The sequence below is a fragment of the Macaca nemestrina genome, chromosome 1 (genome assembly GCF_043159975.1).
Source record: "Macaca nemestrina isolate mMacNem1 chromosome 1, mMacNem.hap1, whole genome shotgun sequence".
Taxonomy (NCBI): Eukaryota; Metazoa; Chordata; class Mammalia; order Primates; family Cercopithecidae; genus Macaca; species Macaca nemestrina.
The window spans coordinates 152,076,346-152,102,299 of record NC_092125.1 but is presented as its reverse complement, the minus strand read 5'-3'; the positions used below and the strand labels follow the sequence as shown (position 1 = coordinate 152,102,299).

General features: G+C 37.4%; 1 protein-coding gene and 1 long non-coding RNA gene across 27 annotated transcripts in view; one reads left to right on the top strand and one right to left on the bottom strand.

Moving 5' to 3' along the window:
• Positions 1-15,658, bottom strand: part of LOC105482722 (uncharacterized) — a 34,769-nt gene extending 19,111 nt beyond the window's left edge. The window contains exon 1 of one of the 2 annotated variants that reach the window (XR_987806.3): positions 15,149-15,658. This is a non-coding gene — a long non-coding RNA (uncharacterized lncRNA). The remainder of the gene's footprint in view (positions 1-15,148) is intronic. The other variant, XR_987805.3, reaches the window with a different exon arrangement.
• The window catches only part of LOC105482716 (adhesion G protein-coupled receptor L2), a 684,023-nt gene that overhangs the window by 150,557 nt on the left and 507,512 nt on the right, over positions 1-25,954 (top strand). The gene's annotated exons all lie outside the window — the stretch shown is intronic.

The following is a 25,954-nucleotide window of genomic DNA, read 5'->3' as shown; positions in this document are numbered from 1 at the left end:
AAGAAAATTTGTATATGTTCTGTTTCTTAGGAGGATTTGAAACAAAGAACTAAACATATATGCTGTTCAGCATTATTGTAGATACAGCATCAAACACTCAGAGGAATTTGAAATGTGAAAGACATTGGAGTTAGAGTCATGATTTTAGAAAGACTGGAAATAGGAAAGGATGAATCAAGGATGAGGTCATAGTGAGATATTGTAAAGGATGTGGTGAATTTTTGATATTTAGATTCTTGAATCTTGAGTGAATCCTTGATCACCAGAAATTGGATGAATTCTTAAATCACCAGAAATTATGGTTGTAAGTTTCAAACTCTCTGACTTTAGAAAGGAGATTTAATAACCTCATAAACAAAAGCCTAATATATGTGGAAGGGTCTTAGTAATTAATTTTAAGTATCAATGAACTCTTAGAATTTGTTACTGAGATTGTCTTCAAAGTGTTACATAACAACACAAGTGTGGGCCTCAGTTTACCTAGAATATGGTATTTAAGGAAATGGCAAATGCTTGTATTGTACGATGCTTTTTCTTTTCTCCTTTCTCTTTTTTAAGAGATGGGGTCTCTGTTGCTTAGGCTGGAGTGCAGTGACACCATCATACCTCATTGTAGCCTCGACCTCCTGGGCTCAAGTGATGCATCCATCTCAGCCTTCTGAGTAGCTGGGACTACAAGTGTGTGCCACCATATCCAGCTAATTTTTTAAATTATTATTATTATTATTTTGTAGAGACAGGATCTCGCTTTGTTGTCCAGGCTAGTACCAAAGCCCTGGCTTCAAGCTGTCCTCCTGCCTTGGCCTCCCAAAGTGCTAAGGTTATAGGCATGAGCCATTACTCCTGGTCCAACAAATTATTTTTTTTACTCGTCATTATTTCTGTTGCATAATTATGTGCATCATAAAACTTAGTCATGTATTTGGCCCCATAAATCCCCATCTGCTTATGAAATTTTCATTTATACTTTCATCACATCCTCCTTTCCTAAACAGGCTACAGTTTTCAACCCAGGAGAGCAAAACCTTTTCAGGCAGTTTTATTATGGGTGGTTTGACCATCATTGTGTAACTACCTTTTGAGCTGCCCTCCCACAAAATCGTTCTTGATTTTGCTGCGGTTTATAAAAGAACTTATCACACCTGTCTGCTCTTCCTTTTGTCTTGTTTTCTTCCTCTTTGCTCTCTTCCTCTCTTTTTCTTTTGTAACTTCATTCCTTCCTAAGTTTCTACTTTATTTCCATGACTCTTCTCCCTTGCTCTCTTCTTCTCTCCCTTGTCATGTTATTACCTGAACTGAAGCCCAATGCACAGAGTTGTAAGTTTAATTCGAATTTTATTTATCCTTTGGATATTTACATAATACCCAAACGCATCCCCCAATATAGTGCTAAATTCATTTTCTATCTTTCACAAGAAAGGTGTAAAATATGAAAGGAAACAAAAATTCTGCCTAATGCCTAATACAAAGTACAGTGAAGATAATTTTCCAAGCGCTGAAAAATTTCTTTTTTTCCTAAACCTTTGCCTTTCTTTCCTCTACAATATAATAAAAAGGTTTCTTGACCACAGAGACCTTTGCTCAGTAGGAAGTTAATATGGAACATGAACATTAGTTTTCTGTTTCCTATTTTTAAAAACTTCAAAATACATAAAAAAAGAAATTAATAAATAAATTAATTTATGTATTAATTTTCTTTTTTGTATGCTGGGAAAATTTAGACACTCCATACTAATCAGCTTATTGTTTCTGACAATTTTTCTTTTCTTTTTTAGTAGTATTATCTATTCTTTACCATTCTCAGAGAATTAAGCTTTTGCTTATTAAAACAATGCTATTAAACAGTATTAGATTATTGACTAATAATCAAAGAACTGAAATATAGTAAAATGTCACTAGCAAAAAAACTTTTTTTCTTCCTTTTTGTTAAATTCCTCTTTAATAGTTGTTAAAACTACAAAAGGGGGAACTGACAAGATTGCCAGCCAAATGAATTTTTTTTTTAATTTTGGGTTTGTATATAAAATGATCCAGAAGTGAAATATGAAAGTTTTGGTATTTTTAGGATTGCTCCTTCTGGTCATCTCCATACCTGTTAACACTCTTCAAATGGATGCCCCACATTATTTCATAGTAGAAGCCATAGTAGGAGCTTTAGAATCATTATTGATGTCATTCTGGAGAGCAAATTACATGTGTGCTTCAATTTGCCACTGTGGAATTTACATAACCTCGGATTTTGAATTGAATGAGCAGTGGACAAAACTGGCATGCTAACTTCCAATCAGATATTAGCTGCCATGTTTTCAGCTACTATGATGCTTTCACTTGTATTGAATTATTACAAAGGCTCAATATGAAAAATATTATCATTTTTGCTTTACAGATGATAAAATTGAGAATCAGGGAAATTAAGCAATGTTGCCCAAATTCACAAACTCAGTAGTTATACCACATAGACTGTTCTGTTTGCCAAATAGACCTGAAAAATAGCAATTTACCAATGGTTGGTAAATATTGTTTGTGATGTTTTGTTTATTGTGGTAAGCTTACCATGAGATCCACCTTCTTAACAGATTTTTAAGTGTACAATAACATGTTATTGCCTATAGGCACAATGTTGTGTGGCATAGCTTTAGAATTTATTCATCTTGCATCACTGAAACTCTATATGTTGATTAGCAACTGTTGCGGCTTTTGTAGTTTGGTGAGTGGGAGGGAATGGCGCCAGGCACGTTTTTCTCTTCTGTTGCAGCCAGAGGGAGGGTTAGTGTTACAGGATCCCTAGGGTGCCACTTTCCCAGTGGGAAATCTTTGCAGCCACATGACCTCTGCCCAGGGCCTCACTCAGGCCTTCTGGGCTCATGCCATCCTCTTCAGTCCAGCAGGCTACACTCAGCTTGCACTACTGGCCCAGATCCCGTGACTGCCATGGCTGCATACTCAGCCCGTGGCTGAACAGGGCATGCCACAAAGTGGCTTCCGTGTTGGACGCCAGTGTTTAGACAAGGGGGATGTGGTGGCGCCTGAAAACTAGGAGATGCCAGAAACCAGGGAGTCCCAAGGAGTGTTACAGCTTTTGCTCAGGGAGTCCTGAGGTCTGAGCCCCCAGGAAATGTTATAGCTCTCTCTCATTCCTGCTGACTGCAGCTCAGTGAACAGCAACGTGTTACAGTTCATTCATTCCCACTGCCCACAGCTCAGCAAGTTCCAGATTCTTGTCCTGTCACCAGGAGGGGTGACACCGGAGAGTGAATGAGGCAGAGAATAATTTTATTGAGTGACAGAAGGAAAGCTCTCAGTGGAGAAGGGACCTGAGAGTGGGTAACCCTCTGTGTGAGAGGGGACCCAAAAGTGGATAGCCATCTGCGTGACTGAGTCCAGGGTTTTTAAGAGCTCAGAATAGGGTACTGCGTGCTGATTGGTCTATGGGTGGTCTTGGAAAAAGCACCACTCAATTGGTTAAAAGGCAACAAGGAAGTTCTCACTCTGGTTGTGGACTCCACCCAGAACTGGCAGCTCAGTTTTCAGGCTTTGAACTGTCGTTGGCTTGAAGGTCAGGTTTCACCAGGGACCCATCCCTGTCTGCTTAGGAATCTGTCTCCTGTTGCTGTTACAACTCTCCAACTCCTCCTTCCTCCACACTCTGCCAACCACCGTTCTACTCTGCATCTGTGAGTTTTATTATACCTCAAGTAGGATCATGAAGTATTTGTCCTTCTGTAATTGGCTTATTTCACATAACATAATGTTCTCAAGGTTCATCCATGTCACATATTGCAGAATTTCCTTCTTTATTTAACGTGCAATAATATTTCATTGTGTGTGCATACCACATTTTCTTTACCCATTTATCTGTCTATGGGCATTCAGTTTGTTTCCACATCTTGGTTATTGTGAATAATGTGGCAACAAACATGAGAGTTGTAATAATCACTTTAAGATTCTGATTTTATTTCCTTTACATACATACATGTGTATATATATGTGTGTATATATATGTATGCCCATATATATACACACACACATATATATACACACACACACACTAAGTAGCAGGATTGCTGCATCATGTGGTAGCTCTATTTTTAATTTGGAGGGTTTTAAAGACCCTCCATACTGTTTTTCATAGCGACTGCACCATTTTGCATTCCTACCAGCAGTTTGCAAGGGTTTCAATTTCTCCAGAGTCTCACCAACACTTTGTCTTTTGTTATTTTTGTAATAAGAAGCCTAAGAGGTGTGAGGTGATATCTCACTGTGGTTTTAATTTGCATTTCCCTGCTGATTAGTGGTGCTGAATATCTTCATATACCTGTTGCCAATTTGTATTTCTTAGGTTGCTTTTTCGCTCTGTTAATTATTTTCTTTTCTACGCAGATGCTTTTTAGTTTCATGTCCTCCCACTTGTCTATTTTTATTTTTGTCACATAAATTTGTTATATTAATTATTTATATTAATTATATAACACTATATATATAGTATTTGATGTGATTGGGTTGGTATCTCCAGAATATTATTTTGTGTCCATTATCCAACATACCACATAACTAAAGTAGATATTTGTTTCATTTTATCTTTTATAAAGTCAAAATTTACAACAATTGCTTTACCTCAGCCAACTTAAGAAAAACTTATGAATTGATTAATTTTTCAAAGTTTAAAAAAATTGCATAATTTTACCTTAAAGGGATGGTTATCCCTAAAACCTGTCTTTGACAGGTTATATTATAATCTCTTAAAACTTTCTTTAAAATTTCTGATTCCCTGGGCCTGAGTTCAGACATAAAGTATCAGAATCTTGGGCAGCATGCCTTGCAGAATTTGTGTATATTTACTGTTTCCCCATTGACTGGATATGCTCCTAGGAGTTTGAAGAGCCACCCCTTTTACTTTATTAACAAAGAGTAAAATGGTCAGAAACAAGACTAGAAACTTTTGATCTCCTGGGTCCTACCAAATTGCCTCTGAATACTGTTTCTAACTAGGCAAAAGGCATGCAAGGGCACAGACTATAACAAATATTGCAATGGACTGTCTTCCTTGCAAAATTGCTGGAATTTTCCCTCTTTCAGGATCATCTATCTTGCATGTCTCTGTTAAGTGTACATTTTATATTAGTTTAAAGGAAAGAGCAGTACTTATGCAGATGTATGACAGCATATGGTCAGGATTTAGATGAGTGAATACTTGCACCTGGCAATCAAATATTAGTACAGGCAGAACCCTCTGCTTGCACAGGGCAGCATCCAATGAACAGGGTAAGGGAAAGAGCTGCCAGATCAAACGGAATCCAGATGTCTCCTCCATCTCTTCCTTCCCCATGCAACCTTCCATTGTTTTCTCTGTCCTTCGGCGATATTTCTAAGTTTTTAAAGGAGAAATGAAGCCCAGAAAATATAACTAAATATGTTTTTAAAGCAGAACAAACATATTACCCACTGAGCAGTAAAAGCTTTTTCTTTTTTTTTTTCCTTTTTTTTTTTTTTTTTTTTTTTTGGTTTTAGCCTTTTAAGAGGTTTTATTTTCATTATCTTTTTTCAAGAACATATCAGATGTTTGTAGTAATCCTTGGTCAAAGATTTAGAAGAATGTCTTTTTTAGCTTAATTTTCCTATTGACTAGGGCAATTTTTGAGCAAGTGCTATCTCAGATATCACAGAGTGTCAGTAATGCCCAGTTGCCTGCACTGATTCGTTTACATAGTGTTAACTGTCCCTTTATTGCATTTTAATCTCAAATTGAGCTTGTTGCTTGGGGTAGGTAGTTCACTAGCAAAGGATCTTGCTTTATCTTTTCAAAACACTTTTCCCCCCTTAGGCATGTCATGCAAGCCCTTTGTACTTTAATATCTATATATACTTCAGAGAGATAAAAAGAGGATACAATGTTGTAAATATGTTGATACTTTCTGATCACTCTGAAGCAGTAATTCATCATTCAAAATCTCCTACATAAAGATAGCTTTGTAAAACAGACCAAAAAGCAGAGTGGGGTGTGGGAAGGCAGGGAAAACTGTCCAGGAAAGAAGACATGAAACGAAACAAATTTAAAACCTGCCAGTATATGCAATAGCTGATAGTCTTACAAAGATGGAAGAAAACAAGAAAGGGGGGTGAAAAAAGAGAGAGGAAGGAAAGGAAAGAGGGAGAAAGTAAGAGGTGTAGCCAGCTGGGCTTCTGGGCAGGGTGGGGACTTGAAGAACTTTTCTGTCTAGCTAGAGGATTGTAAATGCACCAGTCAGCACTCTGTGTCTCGCTAGAGGATTATAAATGCACCAATCAGCATTCTGTAAAAATGGACCAATTACCACTCTGTAAAATGGACCAATCAGCACTCTGCAAAATGGATCAATCAGCAGGACATGAGAGAGGGCAAATAAGGGAATAAGAGCTGGCCACCCGAGCCAACAGCGACAATCCGCTGGAATGCCCTTCCATGTTGTGCAAGGTTTGTTCTTTGTTCTTCCTAATAAATCTTGCTACTGCTCACATTTTGGGTCTGTGCCACCTGTGAGAGCTGTAGGCCGGCCGCCGCGGCTCACGTCTGTATCCCAGCACTTTGGGAGGTGGAGGCGGGTGGATCACGAGGTCAGGAGATCGAGACCATCCTGGCTAATATGGTGAAACCCCGTCTCTCCTAAAAAAAAATTCAAAAAATTAGCCGGGCGTGGTGGCCGGGACCTGTAGTCCCAGCTACTCGGGAGGCTGAGGCAGGAGAATGGCCTGAACCCGGGGGCAGAGCTTGTAGTGAGCCAAGATTACACCACTGCACTCCAGCCTGGGTGACAGAGCAAGACTCCATCTCAAAAAAAATAAAAATAAAAATAAAAAAGCTCTGGCACTCACCCTGAGGGTCTGTGGCTTCCTTCTTGAAGTCAATGAGACCAAGAACCCACCAGGAGGAACAAACTCTGTACACATCAGGGAGGGAGGGAGGGAGACAAGCAGACTTGATAAGAGATGGCAGATTCTGGTGATTAATTTTTTTTCCTACATGACCTACAAACAATGCAAGTGATGTAAAGTTACCAGGTAGTGTAGTCTAATTTTTACTCAGTTATTGTTACTTGGCCCTTGTTCTCATTAACATCTTGCTCCTGAGATTTTCCAAGTATTTTATTAACTGTTTGATATATGACTTTTTAACACTTTTTGATCATTCAAGACCTAAGAAAGCTATCCGTATTCTTTAAAGTGGGTCATTATTTTGTAGAAAATCATTTATCAGGAAAAGGGTAAAAAAATTAGGACTGAAAAATAAGTTGGCTAGGCAGTGGCTCATGCCTGTCATCCCAGCCCTTTGGGAGGCCAAGGTGAGTGGATTGCTTGAGCCCAGGAGTTTGAGACCACCCTGGGCAACTTGACAAAACCCAATTTCTACAAAAAATACAAAAATTAGTTCTGAAGGGTGGTGCACACCTGTGGTCTCAGGTACCCAGGAGGCTGAGGCAGGAGGATAGCTTGAGCCTAGGAGGTTGAGGTTTCTGTGAGCTGTGATTGCACCAGTACATTCTGGCCTGGGCAATAGAGTGAGACCCTGTCTCCAAAAAACAAAACAAAACAAAACAACAACAACAAAAAACTTGTGTAAACTTTGTAGGAAATGCAAATGGTCATTGTCTTCAAATGTGTATGTGTATGTAGTGGAGAGAGCTAGTGTCAGGCAGATGTGGGTTGGATTCCTTCCTCCTTTACTAGATGCTCCTCTGGTCTCTCTGAGGCTCAGATTCTTCCTCAGTGAAATAGACATAATTTTTGTGACATTTAAAGCAAGCAGAAGAGTGTAGACCCTCTTCTAGACGGAGTGGTACTGGGTCAGCTCTTGGTAAATATAAATTCTCCTTACTAAAATTATTTTCTTCAAAGTACTTCTGGTATTTGTTTTAGATGACAGTTCCCCAAATTGAGAACTTTTGTTCCAAAACTGTTCCAGAGACATCTTTTGAAAACCCCAAGGCTGCAACTATTGTCGGATTTCCGAGTGAAAAGAGGTTTTCCTCTGGCCTCTGTCACTCCTCAGTGGACTTTAAGGATGTTGGGGACAATTTGGCCTGTTTTATGTGTCGTGGATTCTCTTTTTGTGAGATAGTTACCTAAATTAGTAAAACATATAGACAGCAAATGAACCAGACTCGCAATAACCCCCTGAGCAATTGGCTGTCAACTACTCACTTCGCAAGGTCGTGTTCAAGGCTGGGTCAGGAGATTGATGTGTATAAAGACAGTTTAAATTCTTTGCAGAAAAGTGTCCTTGGTGTCATTATTTATTGCCAGTAAGAATGAAAATATCACCACCACTCTCATTAAAAGAAAATTGTTTTAAAGCCCACTTTAAACTTGTTTCTCAGGTTTATCCAGATAATATGGAAGGAAAAAAGTTTCTTTCCCTCTTCCTCTCTTTTTCCCTTTTTTTGAAAAACACAAGCAAACAAAAACAAACCCCACTAGTGCTCCTATATCCAAAGGAAGTGAATTGCATACATACACATCATCATATTAGTAGTCTGCCCCAGCAGGAAATCTTGAAATGATTGATATTTAAAGTGTTACCGTCTCAAGTGGAAGCTCCCGTCAAATACAAATGTACAACAGTTGCATTTTTTCCTTCTCTTTCTTTTCTGCAAACATGTAATACAGCCCCAAAGAAATCATGCTTGCCAGCTTCCTTTCTCTCTCTTTACTGCCTGCCTTTTCCTCTCCCTATCTCTCCTCATTACCCAGCCCCAATTTGTACACACACTCCATCTCCCCAACCCCCAACCGTCTCTAGTAGTGTGAAAATAGAAAAGCATCTGAGTATCTGGGCAGCCTATCAGTTTGCTTAGGTTCATTTTAGCTAATCCAGACATCCCACACAGCAGGGGGAAAACTGCTGTATCTAGTGAAACAAGAGCATGAATAATTAAAACTCTGTTATTAATGAACTTCCAGTCGTTATGTAAATGAAACTGATTTCAAGTCTAATTTGTCAGCCTGAATTCTTTCTCTGTTCTTCCTTTGTCTAGGACAAGAACTCATCATAATGGACTTGATAATAAAACACTGGTAGACATGCTGTGTGCACTGCCCATCTGAGTTAGGGCTTTTAGCGTGGTTAATTGATACAGTTACTCCAGAACAAGTCTATAAGGCATTTTGTATGGCTCTAAGTTTTAAAAGCCGCTCTTTTTCCTTTTGACAGCACTGCCTATTCTTTGCGCATACCTCATTATCATTTACCTTTACATGAGGGGTGGCATATAATTACTGCCTAGTAAATAGTTTCTTTTGCAATATCCATGATATTCAAAGACAGCGGAGTTCAAAAAGGTCCAGGGGAGGAGAAGGCGGTAGTCTTCAGAGAATGACAAATAGCCACCAGGGAGGAAAAAAAAAAGAAAAGAAAAAGGAATACTTGACAAAGCGCAAGACCACTAAGAACCAGTCACCCACTGTTCCACCATCAAGTGTCACTCAAGCTGTTGGTGACATTGTCCAAGTGATACTGTGTTGTCGGTGGTCACATATTTCAGCTACATTGTTTGGATCTACTGTATTGTTTGTGAAATCATTCACTATTAAGATGACAACTTCAAATATCACAATTTGATTTCCTATAGTTGCAAATATTTTACACAACATAAAAGCAGTAATTCTTTCAATAGAAAGCTATTCAGCGGTGTCAAGTCATTGACAATTTGCTGAGTTCTGATCTTTTTACATTTGGATTTTGAGAATGCTTGTATTATTTTTAGGGAGTTGTATAAATTAGATATCAGAAATTAATTACTATTTTGAATATGTGACACATGATTTTGTCACTATAATATATAAATAAGTAAAAGAAACTTGGATTTTGGATCTGTTTGCTACATTAAATATTTAATTTCGTTCCATGTTTAGAAGGGGAAAAATGTTCTCCATTCAGAAAAATTTTGTTTCTAAGCTGTAAGTGTTAAGAATATCATTCTTGCTAATCTAGTAGATTTTTCATTATTGAAATCATAGTACAAAGTAGTATATTAAAAATGAAAAATTTTCTAGATCCCGCGAATGTTGGTACACTAACTCCTAGTGAGTTTTATGTCCTTATAATGGTATCACTGAACTTAGAGAAATGTTGTCTCACTGTTTAGCTCTGCTATCTTTTGTTATTTTGCACCATTGCTTTGTTTATAGTACCAAAGAATAAAAGATATACTAATCACTTGTCCAAACACAGAAAAATGAAAATCTCAGCATCTGCCTGAAAGATAATCATCAATCCTGCAAAGATCCATCATTATAGTTTGTTGTACACACATCTTTGGTCACCTGAAATGTGCCAGACACTGGGCTAAGCAAGGAAAATGAAAATTTAAAACAGAGTAATTATTTCAAAAAGTGAGGAAAGATCAATTAACCAATATTTACAATATAATATGAAAGGTACTATAAATGAGAAAGATATAGTGTACCACATGTGTACATGCGTAATGTGTCAGAGAAGTATTGTAAAGTAATCTGCAAGAAGCCAGAAGATAGAATGCTTCAGAGAAGACCATTGTGTCTGCTTTGTCTGATGGCTAAATATTACATGGCATAAGTCCACTGTCAGTATTGTCAGGTGTAAGGGTCTGGTTTTAATTTGATTCCGATTCCTTTTCTCCCAGATGCATTACGTGGCAATTCATGCCTCAATTTCCCAGCCAGCAAGAGGTATACAGTTATTCAAAAACATGTCTGATTTTCATTATATCAAAGTATAGGCTGAAGGTACAGGTTAAATATATTTGGTTCCATGCAGTTTTACAGGACTTTGACTAGACCATGGCATTACTGCAGGGACAGCACAATTTGAGGTCTCGTTATGCTCAGCTTGACCCTGTTCAAGTGACTGCCCTGCACATATCCGTCAGGTTTGCATTGAAGAGGTTTCATCTTTATTGTGCCTATGCCAGACCTTGTTATAACTACTTCTCAGTCTCACATTTTGATTAAACCTGGAGTTTCCCTGACTCAATCTAAACCCAGCAACTACCTACATTAAGAGACAAAAGCAGTCCAGTGATAAGTACAAGACATGTAATGACACATAACATCTCACACACACACAAACACACATACACACTATGTCTTTTTGTTTTCAATTGATAATATGGCTCATGGGGCTGGTAAGTCTGTTCATTTTAATTCCTAGCCAACTCCAGAAGTCATAAAAATGTGTAATCTGAAATTAAAGTCAATTAAACCACATTGTTTCTTTGGTAAGTTAAAAGGAAAATACACATAAGTAATAGAAATCAATTATTGTATATTCCCAGGCCTGTTCTTATAAACTGAAGAGGTAATCAATCACTCTAGAGATTTCTACAAGGTAATTACTGTTTATTCTTTAATGATAGTGCCGTCTTCCTTTCTTCCTTCACACCAGCCCTTTGCAGCTGCCACCTCTAAGAAAGCAAATAAGCTACAGTTTAAAAAAAAAAAAAAAAAAAAAACACGACTGGAAGAAAGTTAGTGTCCTGCGTAATGTGGGCAATAAGGTTGCTGAACTTCATCCCCTTCTGTGACCTGAGGCTACAATACTTTATGGCCCATGCTGTATATACACATCATAACTGCTTTTCAGTAATAAATGCAGCCATGGCTTTGAGAAGGGGCACTGCTGCATAGGGAAAATTAATGAGAAATATCTTTCTTGTGGTTGTTTAGTCATTTGCAGGAATGAGGTACGAAAATAATAAGCAGCTAAAAAAGAACATGGACCAATTAAGAATTTAAAACAACTAGCATCCAACTAAATCTCGTCCCCCTCTTTAAAAAGACGGGGAGGAAAATGAAGAGTAAAAATAAATGCTACTGCTATTATCGAAAGCCAAACACACTAACCAAGAGCTTCAGTCAGAGCCTAGCTAATGAATATAAGTTACCTTAGCCAGTTTTAGCTGACTTTGAAATTAAAGTCTCAAACCCTTGCATGCAGGGAGAGCTGGACTTGAGCAAAATGGACTTAATAAACTCCATTGTGCAGTTAGATCCCTAGTGAGATTTCCTGCCCATCCATGACCAATCGGTATTATTTTTTCAGTGACTGGTACTTTTGTGAGCAAGATTGGGGTTTCTGGGAGTGATTAGCAGTTTTCACCCTTGATTGACAGGTTCAAACAGAAATGAGACAATAGGAAGAGTCATTAGGAATTCAAATGTAAGGTTGGTGTTTGCAGGCTTTGAGATTGATTTTAATAGAAAGGAACAATATATGTAAGAAAAGGAATTAATGTTAAAAATGTTAACTTATGAAGTATAAATTAATCTTTTCAAACTCAAAAAAATCAGAATTGAAATTAGTCAAAAATAATATGGATAGGAACAGCAAAATGTTAAATGTTTTTTTCTAAATACTTTGTAGACAATGGATATATTCAGTTCTTTGACTTAGCTATTTAAGATTTGAAGATTTAAAATTTTAGGGAAATTCTCAGTAGTAAAAGTTTAGATTCGGTTTTCTCGAAGATTGAAAATCCTATAGAAACAAATAAGTATTGTTTTTCTAGGGAAAAGAAAATATGATGAAGTTCTCCATTATATCTAGGGAAGATACCACAGGGAAATAATTATGGAGAATGATTCTAGCATTGACCAGTAATTGATAATTGGCCACAAATAATTAGGGTAGTATCTTCACTGGTGTAAATTATGCTAATAGCTCAGCCTTGTCCCTAGGTGCTGATATTGGTTTCTTATAAGTAATTTTGTTTTAAATTCACATTATAAATGTAGCATACTATACTTGAAACTTTAATCTTGTTTGGCCTCAAAGCAAAGTCAGATAATTCAGAATTAAACAAGCCTAATCAAAGAAGAAAAATAAGATGTACCCCAGTATTTGTCAGAATTTTTAAATACAAGTTGATTTCTTATGGAAAAGAAGTTTTCTGTGACAACCATGAATACAAACCATGTTTTAATTTAATTTTATTTTTTTATTTTTGAGACGGAGTCTCGCTCTGTCGTCCAGGCTGGAGTGCAGTGGTGGACTCTTGGCTCACTGCAAGCTCCACCTCCCGAGTTCACACCATTCATTCTTCTGCCTCAGCCTCCCGAGTAGCTGGGACTACAGGCACCCACCACCATGCCGGGCTATTTTTTTTTTTTTTTTGTATTGTTAGTAGAGATGGGGTTTCACCGAGTTAGCCAGGATGCTCTCCATCTCCTGACCTCGTGATTCACCTGCTTTGGCCTCCCAAAGTGCTGGAATTACAGGCGTGAGCCTCCGCAGCTGGCCCAGACCATGATTTTAAAAAGCAAAACTAAAGCAGAGCAAAATGTATTATTTGAAGTCACCTTGGAAATTCTAATGGAAGCATTTCTGATACCTCATAAGTTGTTAATGTTTAAAGGATGATAGCATAAATCCAATACCCTGTGCATGAAATAATCACTGCATCAGATTTTTATGCATATCCTGTGTGTAGCTCAGCATTCGAGCTGGATTTTTGAATATGTTGTGACTAATTTATGCCAACTTTTCATCAACCTAGCATTTTTCATTTTTCAATTGACATACAAAGTTCTGTAATCTGTGTGCTCAGTATGTTAATATACTGAGATGGTAAGAGAAAATCCAGTGCATCACAATCACAAAAGTAAACTGTGAGAGAGCCTCAGTGGAAGGAAAGGATGAAGAAAACAGTACAATCCAGTGAGGGGCTAGTGTTAAGTTTGATGTGGATTATTAATAAAGCACACTTCCCCACATCACGAGATGATTTCTGTCCTTTTTGACCAATCCGCCTAGCACCTGTTCTTCAATTTCCCTCCAAAAATTTAAAGCATGCTCAATCGGTGGTTCTCACACTTTCCTGCAATTGGAATCACCTGAGAATCTTTTAGAAATTCTAAGACTTGGCTTCCACCCCACACATTCTGATTTCTTAGTGTTTATCAGCAGTCCAGGAGATTTTGATGTGCAGCAAAATTTGAGAACCATTTCTCTAATTTGGTCTGAAAAGGCACCAACGTCCTCTCCTATACATGGTTAAAAATGCTTCTCCATCTTGCGGTTGATTTCAGGGACACAGCTGCTTGAATTGTTGTCTTTTCTGAGAAGCGTCACATCAACATACCCAGTGCTTCTGTTAAATGTTAAAGTCGCTCACAGCCTCTCATCCACTCTCAACTTCTTTCTCATTTTCCCTTTTATACTCTTTCATCCCTTAAATTACTACAGATCAACTGTTACCCCTCTGAGTTTTCAGCTGTTATTCAATTTCCTATCTTTAGCTATCGTTGGTGTCTTATCCACCAGTTGAAGCGTGAAAAAGTTTCCTTTTCAACATTACCTATTTCTTTCCCTTTATCTAAAAAAAAAAAACCACAGGCAGGCTCTATTCCTTTCTTCAATCTTCATCCAAGAGCTAAGTTAAGACCCTTAGTGATTTTTTATCTCATTATAGTGGACTTCTGTTTGAGACTCTAGTTTTCTGTCTGTCTTCTCCCAATAGGCTCATCACTTCCCTGTACAAAATGCGACTGTCAGACTTCTTGTCATTTCCCTTGCTCATTATGAACACCTCGTCAGTGTGCTTCTTAAACACATCCTATGCAATTCGGCTCCTTATTTTCTTTTCATAGGCTCCTTCTGTCCCAAGCTGACCCTAGAATTACGGGTCTGGATAGGAGTCAGCCTGTGGACTGATAGCCATGCTTAATAAATGTTTCTGCACCAAAGAGCTTCTGCAGAGGGCGGTTCTGCAACATGGATGACCAAGAGCCTCTCTACAGTTCCTGGAATTGCTTTAGGCCTTAGAAACACATGTGTTCCTTAAGTCATGTTCTTCTTCCTTTCCAAAACCTGTTTTATTCTAATGCACACATCTGATACTGCACCAGGATCATTCAAAGAGCCAGGAGGGAAGATCTAGGACTGATAGTTATATACATCTATAACTGTTCTGTTTTTCTTTTGATCAAGTTATGCAAATTATGTACTTATTTGAACAATTATAAAAAGAATGGCTGCTGCCCTTTGGCCTTCCACATCAAGGGCCTGTTTCCTGCAGCAACCGAACTCTGTAAAATCCATCATTACCCCTGCTTCTGTCCCCTGGTGTTCCTGCTCACCATTTCCCTTCCCAACAGATTCTACCCCCAACTGCTCCCCGCTCCCAGCTGGTCCTCTTACCTTTCTTGTTCGCTGGCCCTTTTTCAAGATCTACATTCTCATTTGCCAGGTCACCACCTTGAATTTTCTCAACTTCCTCTTGTAAATTTACTTCTTGCCATGGCACTTTCCTATGACAGCTTTTCAAATAAATCTTCTTTCAGAGGCAAAGAAACACACACAAAAACATTTTTTAAAGTCAAAGAAACATATACCAGTGAGAGAACCCTATCTTCTTTGTGGGTGGGTTGTATTTCTGAACTATTGAACACACATATATGTCACATGATGATGGATGTCAAGTCCTGGATGTAGAAACAAGTTCAAATTAATGTGCAGCAGGAATAATTGCTCAAAGATCAAAAAGCAAATTTCAGTTGTCACATAGTGAGCTTAAAATGTCACAAAGTGCGTTGAAAGGATTAATACAATTATTTTTAATTTATTAATTTCAAATAAAGTCATTAATGCACAAAGGTAGAAAGAAGCTTGGTTTCCCTGAGTTTGGACTTCAGGTTTGGTCAGATCAGTTTCAAATCCTCACTGCAGTTTTGCTAGTTGTGTAACCCTCACAAATAATTTAACCTCTCATAGTCTGTTTCCTCACGAGTAACAGCAAGGTGTAAATATTTTATTTCGAGGATATTTTTGAGGTCTAAATAGGATATTTTTGAGTCTAAATGTGCTGTTAAGAACATTGCAGGATTGGGACATAGGTAGAACTCTGTAAACAGTGGTTGACATTATTATTTGCATGCCTTAGTAAATCTACCACCAAATATCTGGGTATATTTTATACACTTCTTGAGCAGCTCTGATATTATTCTTTCTTCAGACCACCACAAATCCATCCCTGGCTTTTAACATGTCAGTACAAAGACATTTATATTTTCTTATCAATACCTTAGCATTATTTAGTATTATGTATACTTTGTCCAATTTTCATTCAGGAGATTTTTTAAATGGAAAACATATTAAGCTACTCCACATACTTTCAATATAGTATATCTGTTATCAGCCTCTGTAGCCACTAGATGTCAATACAATGTTTATTTGGAAGGTTTAATAAGGACTCATTAGTATCCTATTTAATGATTAAATAATGTACCCCCTTTGCAAGGCATTTTAATATTGAAGGGTTTCTGAGAATTTCACGGTAATATTTACGGAATTTACTCCACTAACAGCTGAAATACTTCACCTCATCCAGGCTTTAACAGTTGTTGAATAGAAACAGTTTTAAGCCTGAATCAAATTAAAATTGTGAAGAAAAATGTATATAGATAGAATATAATTGCCCTGATTGACTTTCTGCAGGTACTTAACTTGTGGAAACAGCAATGAAATCTTTATTATTCAAAACTGGATAAGATCTAAATTTTTATTTCATTTTAAAGATGGTATCTTACCTTCTCATAGTTATGACAGTAATTCAGAGAGAAGAAATATAATCTAGGATGTTTCTAAAATCATTTTCTTCAGTATATTGGCTATTTAATTAGTGATTCGATTAAAGATAATTTAAAATGTTACCAAAAATCAGCTTTAGGAAGCTTGGGTATTTACTCTTCAATCTCCAACCCTCAAATGACAAGAAATAACTTTTTTCCTGAACATACCAAGTAACTTCATTATTTTTTGAAGCACCATACCAGTACAGAGAAGTGTAATTTAAATATTTCCTTTGAAATTAGGGGGTCATAACTTACTTGAAAAATAGGGAGAAATTGACCTCAAAAACAAACAAATAAAAAGAAAATAAAGAAAAAATATTATCTTTATCCAGGGACGTTACTTTACTAGATGAATTTTTTTTCCCAATTCCAACTTTATGTGTTTTTTCTCTAGATATTTATCATTGAACCTATCTGTTTATTTCAGCCAAATAAAGAATAAAAGAACTTGGAAAATCCACTAGCCTAAAAGAAATCTTGCATTTAGGCCACATGCCATGGCTCATGCCTGTAATCCCAGCACTTTTCAAGGCCAAGGCAGGCAGATTGCCTGAGCTCAAGAGTTCGAGACCAGCCTGGGCAACACAGTGAAACCCCGTCTCTACTAAAATACAAAATATTAGCCGGGGGTGGCGGCACGCACCTGGAATCCCAGCTACTCAGGAGTCTGAGGCAGGAGAATCGCTTGAACTGGGGAGGTGGGGGGAGGTTGCAGTGAGCCGAGATCACACCACTTGCACTCCAGCCTGGGTGACAGAGCGAGACTCTGAAAAAAAAGGAAAGGAAAGGGAAAGGGAAATCGAAAGGGAAAGGAATCTCGCATTTAATCTTGAGTCTGTATATCTCTTGTTACATGCTCTAATAAGATCCTATATTTCCAAACTCTTCCCTAAACAAAATGGCACCATAATGAAAATTTAGGATGAGAAATAAAATTTTAGGACAGCTTTAAGAAGATTCTTTTTCTCTTTGCTTGCCTTTCCACATTCATACTGCAAGTTGGCAACATTTTACATAAGATTATAATTTAACATAGTGAATATTTTAGGAAGGAAGGGAATAAAATAGAGGAGGGAAGGAGGAAGGAAACTGAGAGCAAGAGGGTCTATTTGAGAACCCACTCATTTATTTCCCAACCACTTTATGGAAATTCTTTCCACAATTAGGACCCCACTGCCTGCTATGTGAACTCGATGGATTAATGTAAGCAAATTAGAGATGGAGGGAGGAGAGAGAGAAAGAGAGCAGAAGGAGGATGAGGAGGAGGAGGTGATGATGGAGAGTGGGTGGGAGTGACAGAGGGGATGGTGTGATCGGCAAGAAAGGTTTGTGAAGGCTCAAGATGTTAAATTGACTTTTGCGATTGTCTCACAGTCTTGGCAGAGGTCGTGAGTAAGAATAAAAAGTAACTGTTATCCCACTTTCAAGGGAAAATTTATCCCTGCACTGTTCTGTATGGTAGGCCTTTGGCACAAGAGTCTACTGAGCACTTGAGATGTGGCTAGTGGAACTGAGATGCTCTGGAAGTCACATACACATTGGATTTCAATAATGTAGTGTGAAAAAAATGTGAAATATCTCATTAATACTTGTTGCATGTTGAAATAATAAAATTGTAGATTAATCCATTTATTAAACGTATTATTAAAATTAATTTCACCTGTTTCTTTGGACATTTTTAATGTGGCTACCACAAAATTCAAAATAATGTATGTGGCTTGCATTATATTTCTACTGAACACCATTCAGAAGGGGCTTGCTAATAGATAGCAAAATGGTGCTTTAACCCTTACCCGATCACCCATCTCCAGGTTAATATTGTGAGACTAGCTGGAGACTCAAGAATGCTTTGTAAAAGAAAAATGTAGGCCTCTCAAGGGTAGCACTGCAGCATCTTATTTCCACTGGGCAAGAGATGTGGGTTTTTTTTTTTTCCCCACTTCAAGATGAACTTCAAAAGAGAATCATTTGTTTAGATGTAGATGCAGAGCTGAAGAGGAAACTGACACCTCACGCCACATGGATGTCCACGTGGTTGCAAACACTCTTGGGAGGTTCTTTTACTCGGTATGTGGAGTTGAGCGTCCACAGAACTCTTAGAATAACTTGGCCTAGGCCTCCTGCAGTTGGAAAGACTCAGAAGCAGATGTTAATAAGGAGAATAAGAGGAAGAGCAAGGAGATAGAAGGCAGGGAGCTCTTTCCCTCTCCCTATCACAGGTCTCCCAGTGTAGGCAAGCTTGAGCTGGAAAAGAGAAAGGAACTTTGGATTGGATATGAAATGAACATTTGAGTTTGGATAGAATAGGATTTTGTAATAGCTGAAATTGACACTGTTAATACATGAAAAATACTAGAAAACCTATGGAATATGCCTGAGTTTAGGGGCAGAAAAGAATCATTATGTTTATTGTCTGTCTCCTCCATTAGAATTTAAGCTCCAGGAAGATAGGATTGTTGTGTATCTTTTGTGTTGTTTTGTTTCCACTTGCATGCTGTAATGAGCCTTAAATGTACTTGGCCCGTAGTGGGTGTACAATAAATATTGGTTAAATGGATGAATAGATGAATCTGACATGATATGATTGAAGGCAGTAGTTGGATGGGGAAAGGTGCTTCCTTGTGTGCCCACTGAGTCTAGCATGTTCAATAACCTGAACACTTGTGTTCAGAAAAGCAATGTCATTCAGTGAGCATGAAGTAGCTGGTACATAAGGGGAGGGATTGCTGGTCAGTTCAGCAAATGCAGTCCATTTTAGAAATTATAGAGTAGAGTCAAATCGCTGCATGATGCTATACTATCAAGAACTCTTTTAAATTTTCCTTGCCAATAGACTCATATTAAGGCTTGTGATGCTTAAAATATTTCCAGTGCTTTAGAGTTATTGAACCTTTTTCAGTCAGTAAGATCCTTATGAAATTTCTTCCATCATTCATGGCCAATTACCTTTGTTTTTTCAATTACTGGTCATTTTGTTTGAGATTGAGTTTTGAGTACAATGAATACTTTTCATCATTATTTTATGTAGATTCAAGTAACAGTGAGAAAGATCATAACTCTGGTAAAGATTTATGCTGCCACCAGTATAGTTCCTAACCTTTTCTAAGACATTTTGGTAGGTGATATGTGACAACTGCACTAGGAACCCAGGGCCTAAAAGCAATCTGAGTCATCACAATTCGTTCCTCAGGCCCCTCAAATCTTTAGCCTTCTATTTCCTTGGCTTTCTAGAGCTCATTGACATCAATTGTTGCACCTCGAAATCAACAATAAGGATAAAACACAATGCTAAACATCTAGTTTTGTTTTTTTAAAGAAAAACTTGTATCTAAACACTTTTTGAAGATGACACTCATAGGTGTAAGTCATTACTGCCTTTCAAAATATAGGATGGTGGTGATTATTTTATCTGAGTGTGTGAACTTAGCTAAAAAGATGGATGCATAATCAGCTTCTCCCCTGAGTACTGGTTCACCATCTCAGTTTTTATTACTATGGCTTACGTCTTGACAACTCTTCCTCTTTCTCTGCTGTCTGACATCTTTGCTCAAAGGCATCTACTAGCCTTTAGGCGACATAGATGAGCTCTTTCTCAAAAGATTTTTAAAGCATTTATGCAGATTTTAGAATAATTTGTGAAAAAGAATTAGGAATACCTATTTTACTATGTTAGCATTTGGCCAATTTTAGCCTAAGATGTTCCATCATTTGATGGATGAGGGAAAAAGAATGCTAAAACCTTTAATAATTTTGTAAATGAGTTCATCTTTCCTAAAGAGAAGAACAACAATGATCTCTCTTACTAAAAGGATTATTTGAGGGGAGGAGATGGACAGAGAAGTACAAAAGACAAGAAAAACTCTAAGGGATAAAGACTGGGACAAGTAGATCAAGATGATAGAAAAGACACAAAGAGTAGGGACGTCAAATTGCTGTCGACTCAAGTGTCAGCTTGGGTTAATAGTGCCCTTCCTGGAGGAGGATGTTCAGAAAAATTGTGAGGCTACTACAATCTGTGTAGGAAAACTGTCATGAGTAGTTAGTTATCTTTGCCAGGGGTGCAAGAAGCAGGAATAGGGTGTAAGTGCTATGTATTTCCATTTCTGTTCCAGAAGGTAAAGTTCTCTGCTACAAGAAAACCAGTGAGTGTTCAGAGGAAGCAGCGCTTCCATAAGTGTCAGGGAATCCCAGCTATGTCAACATTGAGGAACCTACATCTGAATTTATATTTTCCACTGAAGAGAAAAGCCTTTACACTAGACACTTAAAATAAATATGTGGGTAGGAAAAAAAGAAAAAGAAAGAAAGAGAAAGAACATGAGTGACAGAGAGAGAGAGAGAGAAAGAAAAAGAAAAAAAGGAAAGAAAGAGAAAGCAAAAAAGAATGAAAGAAGGAAGGAAGAAAGTACAATCTTTTAATTAGATCACATCCTTCAGGTCTCCACCATTATACCTTAAAATACTGAGAGAACTTGACAATATGATTGGTGAGGTACTCTAAGTAAAGCTGCAAAAATGTCTAAGTAAAGCAGCAAAATTGTGAGGAGTAGGAAATGTATCAGAAACTGGATATGAGCCTAGTGCTCAAGGAGAAGAGAAAAAGATAGGTTGTATTTACCAAAGAAACAATGTCCCTTCTCCTTTCCAATGTGAACACCTCCACCTGTGCTCTTTCCTCTTATGCCCAGATCCTTCTTCTCTTCTCTTTCTAGAGGAATTTATTGAAACATTGTTGTGCCTGCTTACCTTCCATTTTCCTTCTCCCATTATCCTGTCAATTCCTTTCAATGGATTCCATTCTCTTCCATAGAAATCTCACAAAGTTGCTATTTAAAGGATTGCAAAGTGTCAACTTTCTAGTACATCATTAAACATGTCCCATTACACCTTCTTTCAGGTAACATTGTGCAAGTTAATCTGTGATATCCTGTGGTTTTTCTGCAGCCATTCTACCTTTTTCTCATTCTGGCTTCTCCTTCATTGACTATAGATATCCTCTCAGATTCTGTCCTCAGACTTAACATTCCATATGCTTGATCTTAGAAATTTTATCAACATCCATGGATTAAACTGTATTTTTAAATCACCCATATTTACCTGCCTAGTCCACGTACCTTAAATATTACTGGCTTTGCATTTTAGCTGTCCTGTGGAAATATCCTTGGATGTCCCACACATAGCTCATTTCAACTCACCCAAATAAAACTTATCCTCTCTGTTCACAGAACTGCTTTTCCTTCTGTTCCTCAGATTGGCTGACCATTGCCACTGACCCACTCTGGAGCCAATACTATGTACCCACCATGCACTGTGCTATGGTTTACATGTGTCATATCACATAATTCACACACCAGCCCTCCAAGATGGATTATTATACCCATTTTACAGATGAGGAAATGGAGACAATAAGAGGTTAAGTAACTTGTCCAAAAGGCCACTAGGCTGATAAGTCATAAAGCCAGAATTACTCCTAACACCCGACTATCCTGACGGCCAATAACATTTTCATGCCAACCTGAAGGAAACATGCATAACTAAATAAGGAAATGTGGATTCATTGTGTTTCTACGGAAAACAGGGCTAGAGCAGTGAAGAGATATTATATGAATTTAGATTTCTGTCAGTTTATCAAAGAACTTCTTAAGAGAGACAGCAAAGAAACAAGTTTCCTGGCAAAGCAATGGCTTCCAACACAGGAGAGTTGCAAAATGATCTTTTGGATAATGAGAACATTTAGACTACACAGACTCCTAAAGTTCACAATATGCCCTGGCACTGCTGCAGTTTGTAGGATAGCTCTCCAGTAGTTAGTTTATTAATCCTGTAAAGAACAAAACAGATGCATGCAGCCATTTAGTAAATACACTACATGTTAGATAATCAATATATTTTTGTATTAAACAGTCTAAAGTCATGAAAACTTCGGTGATGAAAAGCTAGAATTTTAAATAGGAAGAAAGTGTGTTTTCTATTTTAGTGATTCAGCTGCTTCAGGTTGTGCTGTGTTCTCTGTTTTGAAAAGCAGCTACCACAGCTGCTGCAAACATTTTTAAATGATCCATCACTACAATGTCATCCTGGCTGCAGCATCATCTTGTGTGGCTCAGGAAGGAAGAGGGGAGAGAAGTGTGAATGGAACAAATGGCACACTGTGTTCCAAAACTGAAGAGAGCATTTCTTGTATATCTGAGAGTAATTTTTTTGCATTGTTTGTTTTTGGGGGTTTTCTTTAAACAAACACTTAATGTATTGTCTTTAAAAAAAAAAAATACTGCTTTCAGAGAGAGTGTGCTCAACACTTCGCATCATGCGATAATTATTCCTTGGGGGAGTCGATAAATAGGAGCAAGGGGCAGGAGGAGTCATTATCTCCAACTAAAACTACAGTGGGAAAATCGGAAAGGTGAGGTACCAGATAAGAGATGCTGGAATTCACGCTCGGTTCCTGTGGCCGGACAGGCTGGGCTATATGCCCAGGGCTCTAGATGATTCTGCAGAGGCCACTGGCAGGTGCCTACAATGAGACTCTGTTCATCCACTTTAATTAGCACCTCATCACTTTCAGCTTGGTGTCACCCAGCTGGCTACAGCTAGACGACACCTCCAGCTTGAACTGGGCTCCATTCCATTTTCTTGGAGCTTATCGAGACATGTGGTGCTTTCTTTAAGTGCAGCTGGTGCTGGCACTTTCATTGTAAATTTAAATCTCTGTTTGGAAAAAGGTGATAAGAACAGTTTGTTTCAAGTCCCTGGTGTTTAAGCCTTAAGCAATTCCCAGCAAATACATTCAAGGCTCCTTCTGGTTTGATCGGCTACAATTTGTAGTCATTTTATTAATATTGGCAGTGTTCAGATTCTCCGTCATGCTATTCACATTAAGGAAGTCGCTACACTGCACCACGATTTCTCTGTGGTTCAAAGTTTGTGCTGATTGCTTTTAGCATTTTTGGTGATGCTTGTTGATCAGTGTAAGTTATGAGAAAAATACTAGCATCTGCATGCATTAAGTTGAGTTTTTTTTTTCTTGTTTCAATGGAACAAAAAATGAGATGCTTACTAGATGCATTCTGTTTTACTGCAGTTCTTTCTCAATAACTCAGGGTGCTAATATCCAAGACTGCACAGTGAGCTACATGTGAAAGCTTAATGATCTTCTGTTTTTCCATACAGTTATTGCACCATCAGTATTTAACTCATTTATTTATAAAATTTCTTATTATATATTGTGTTTGAAAGTATTGTGTAAAAATAATGTCTATTAATGTATTTTGTAACCAATTTGTATATCTCTTGGCTTTTGTCCCCGAGATTGGCAGACTTGATTAAAATATTTTTTCTTTTTAAAAAAATTTCTTCTTCTGGGCTGGGTGTGGTGTCTCATCCCTGTAATCCCAGCACTTTGGGAGGCCGAGGCGGGTGGATCATCTGAGGCAGGAGTTTGAGACCAACTTGGCTAGCATGGCGAAAGCCTGTCTCTACTAAAAATACAAAAAAATTAGCTGGGTGTGGTGGGGGACACCCGTAATCCCAGCTGCTTGGGAGGTTGAGGCAGGAGAATCGCTTGAAACCAGGAGGCAGAGGTTGCAGTGAGCCGAGATCGCACCATTGCACTCCAGAGTACAACAGAGTGAGACTCCGTCTGAAAAAAAAAAAAAAAAAAAAAGAAAGAAAGGAATTTCTTGTTAAATGCCTTTAGATACCCTCTAGGCATCAGATACCCACATTTTGGAGATAAGGAATGAAACAACTCAAATTAAAATTATTTCCTTTTTATATAGTATTCTCAGCAACTTTACAAGAGACAGGGAAAACAACCTCAACTGGATGACTATAGTACTAAAAAGAATGTTGATTACTGCATCCTTCTAATTACTTTCTCTTTCTCTCTTTCTGGAACTAACACATAACCCCAGTGGAGGAAACATTTCTCGTGTGATTTGACATCTGAGTGAATTTAACCAGGAGAGTCTTGTTTCTGAAGCTTAAATTTTGTGGAATTATTTCCTTATTGATAGTTTATGGGGTTTCCTAATTTAGATGTCTTCAATTGTTCTTTTAACTCCAAATCACATTTTTATTAGTAACATTTTAAGTCAAAATAATACCTTAAATTGTAACCAAAGTTTTATGGACATTATCTAATATAGTTTTCATGAAAATTCTGATTTTTATAGGTAAACAAACTTAATTTCAAACAAATTAAGTTATGGGCTGAGGTCACATAGCTGATGATAGAAGAGGCACGTCTCAAGCCCAGTCTCTGTTATACAGCACAAGGCTAGAAACCAGCTAAATGGTTCTAGACTGACCTACCTTCAACCAGAATCTTCCTCCTAAGAAACAAGAAACAAGGGCAACTAGGAGGCTTTAGGCATTCGTTTCCAGCATTATTATCACTTTCCTTGACCTGGTAGATGAACTTTTCAGAGACTGGTTTTATCATTTATAATAGACAAAATCATACCAAACTCACATGACTATTACTACCAACTAGATAAGGTAAAAAGTCAAGTATTTAGCACAGTAAACGATAAGTTACCTTCATTTCTTTATACCAAAAATATAGATGCCTAGTCTAGCATTACCAGATGAAACTAAAATATTCTTAGTCAGTTAAGAACTATATGATGTTTATGTTGACAGTTTGTCCTGAAGCAGAGTAATATTTCACATTATAAGTTTTAATTTCAGAACATATAGCATAAGCCCACCCTTTCTCTGTATAAGAAAGATGGAAAATATTTTTTAAATTATATAAGATATAGCTGACCATACTGGGGAAAGGAAGTATACATTTTAAAAATTTACTGATTCATAGTCATCATAGACAAATATTTCTATTCATATGAGCTAGCATTCACTTATATAACTACTATGTGTTTTTTAAAAACTCATTAAAAACTCATTATATCCTAACAATGAGTTATCTGATGTCTAGTTTTCATTAAACCCATTTTCCAGATAAGGAAACTGAAGTGCAAAAAGTCAAGGTCATCTAGTACAGGAATTTACCCCACTCAGCTCCCACATTGAACTATATATGCTGTGTTAAAATAATTTAAATATTACTTGTTATGACAATTTTATCAACTTAAATCTTACAGTTATGAAGAGATTCTCCTGAACTTCTGTATCCTTAAAGGATTAGATCATAAGTATATTTCAGCATTTTGTCATTTATTTGTTAAAATTAGTGGTTATCAATAAAACTACTCATTGGAGTTGAAAATAAATACAAATTAAATAAATTTAATTTAAACGTTGGATAACAATAAAAATTGTTGTTCAGTGTTTTTCCATGCTTTCCATCAGTGTCTAGTAACAATCCTTTTAAACATAACAAAAATAACCACAGATACTAGTAAATTGTTTG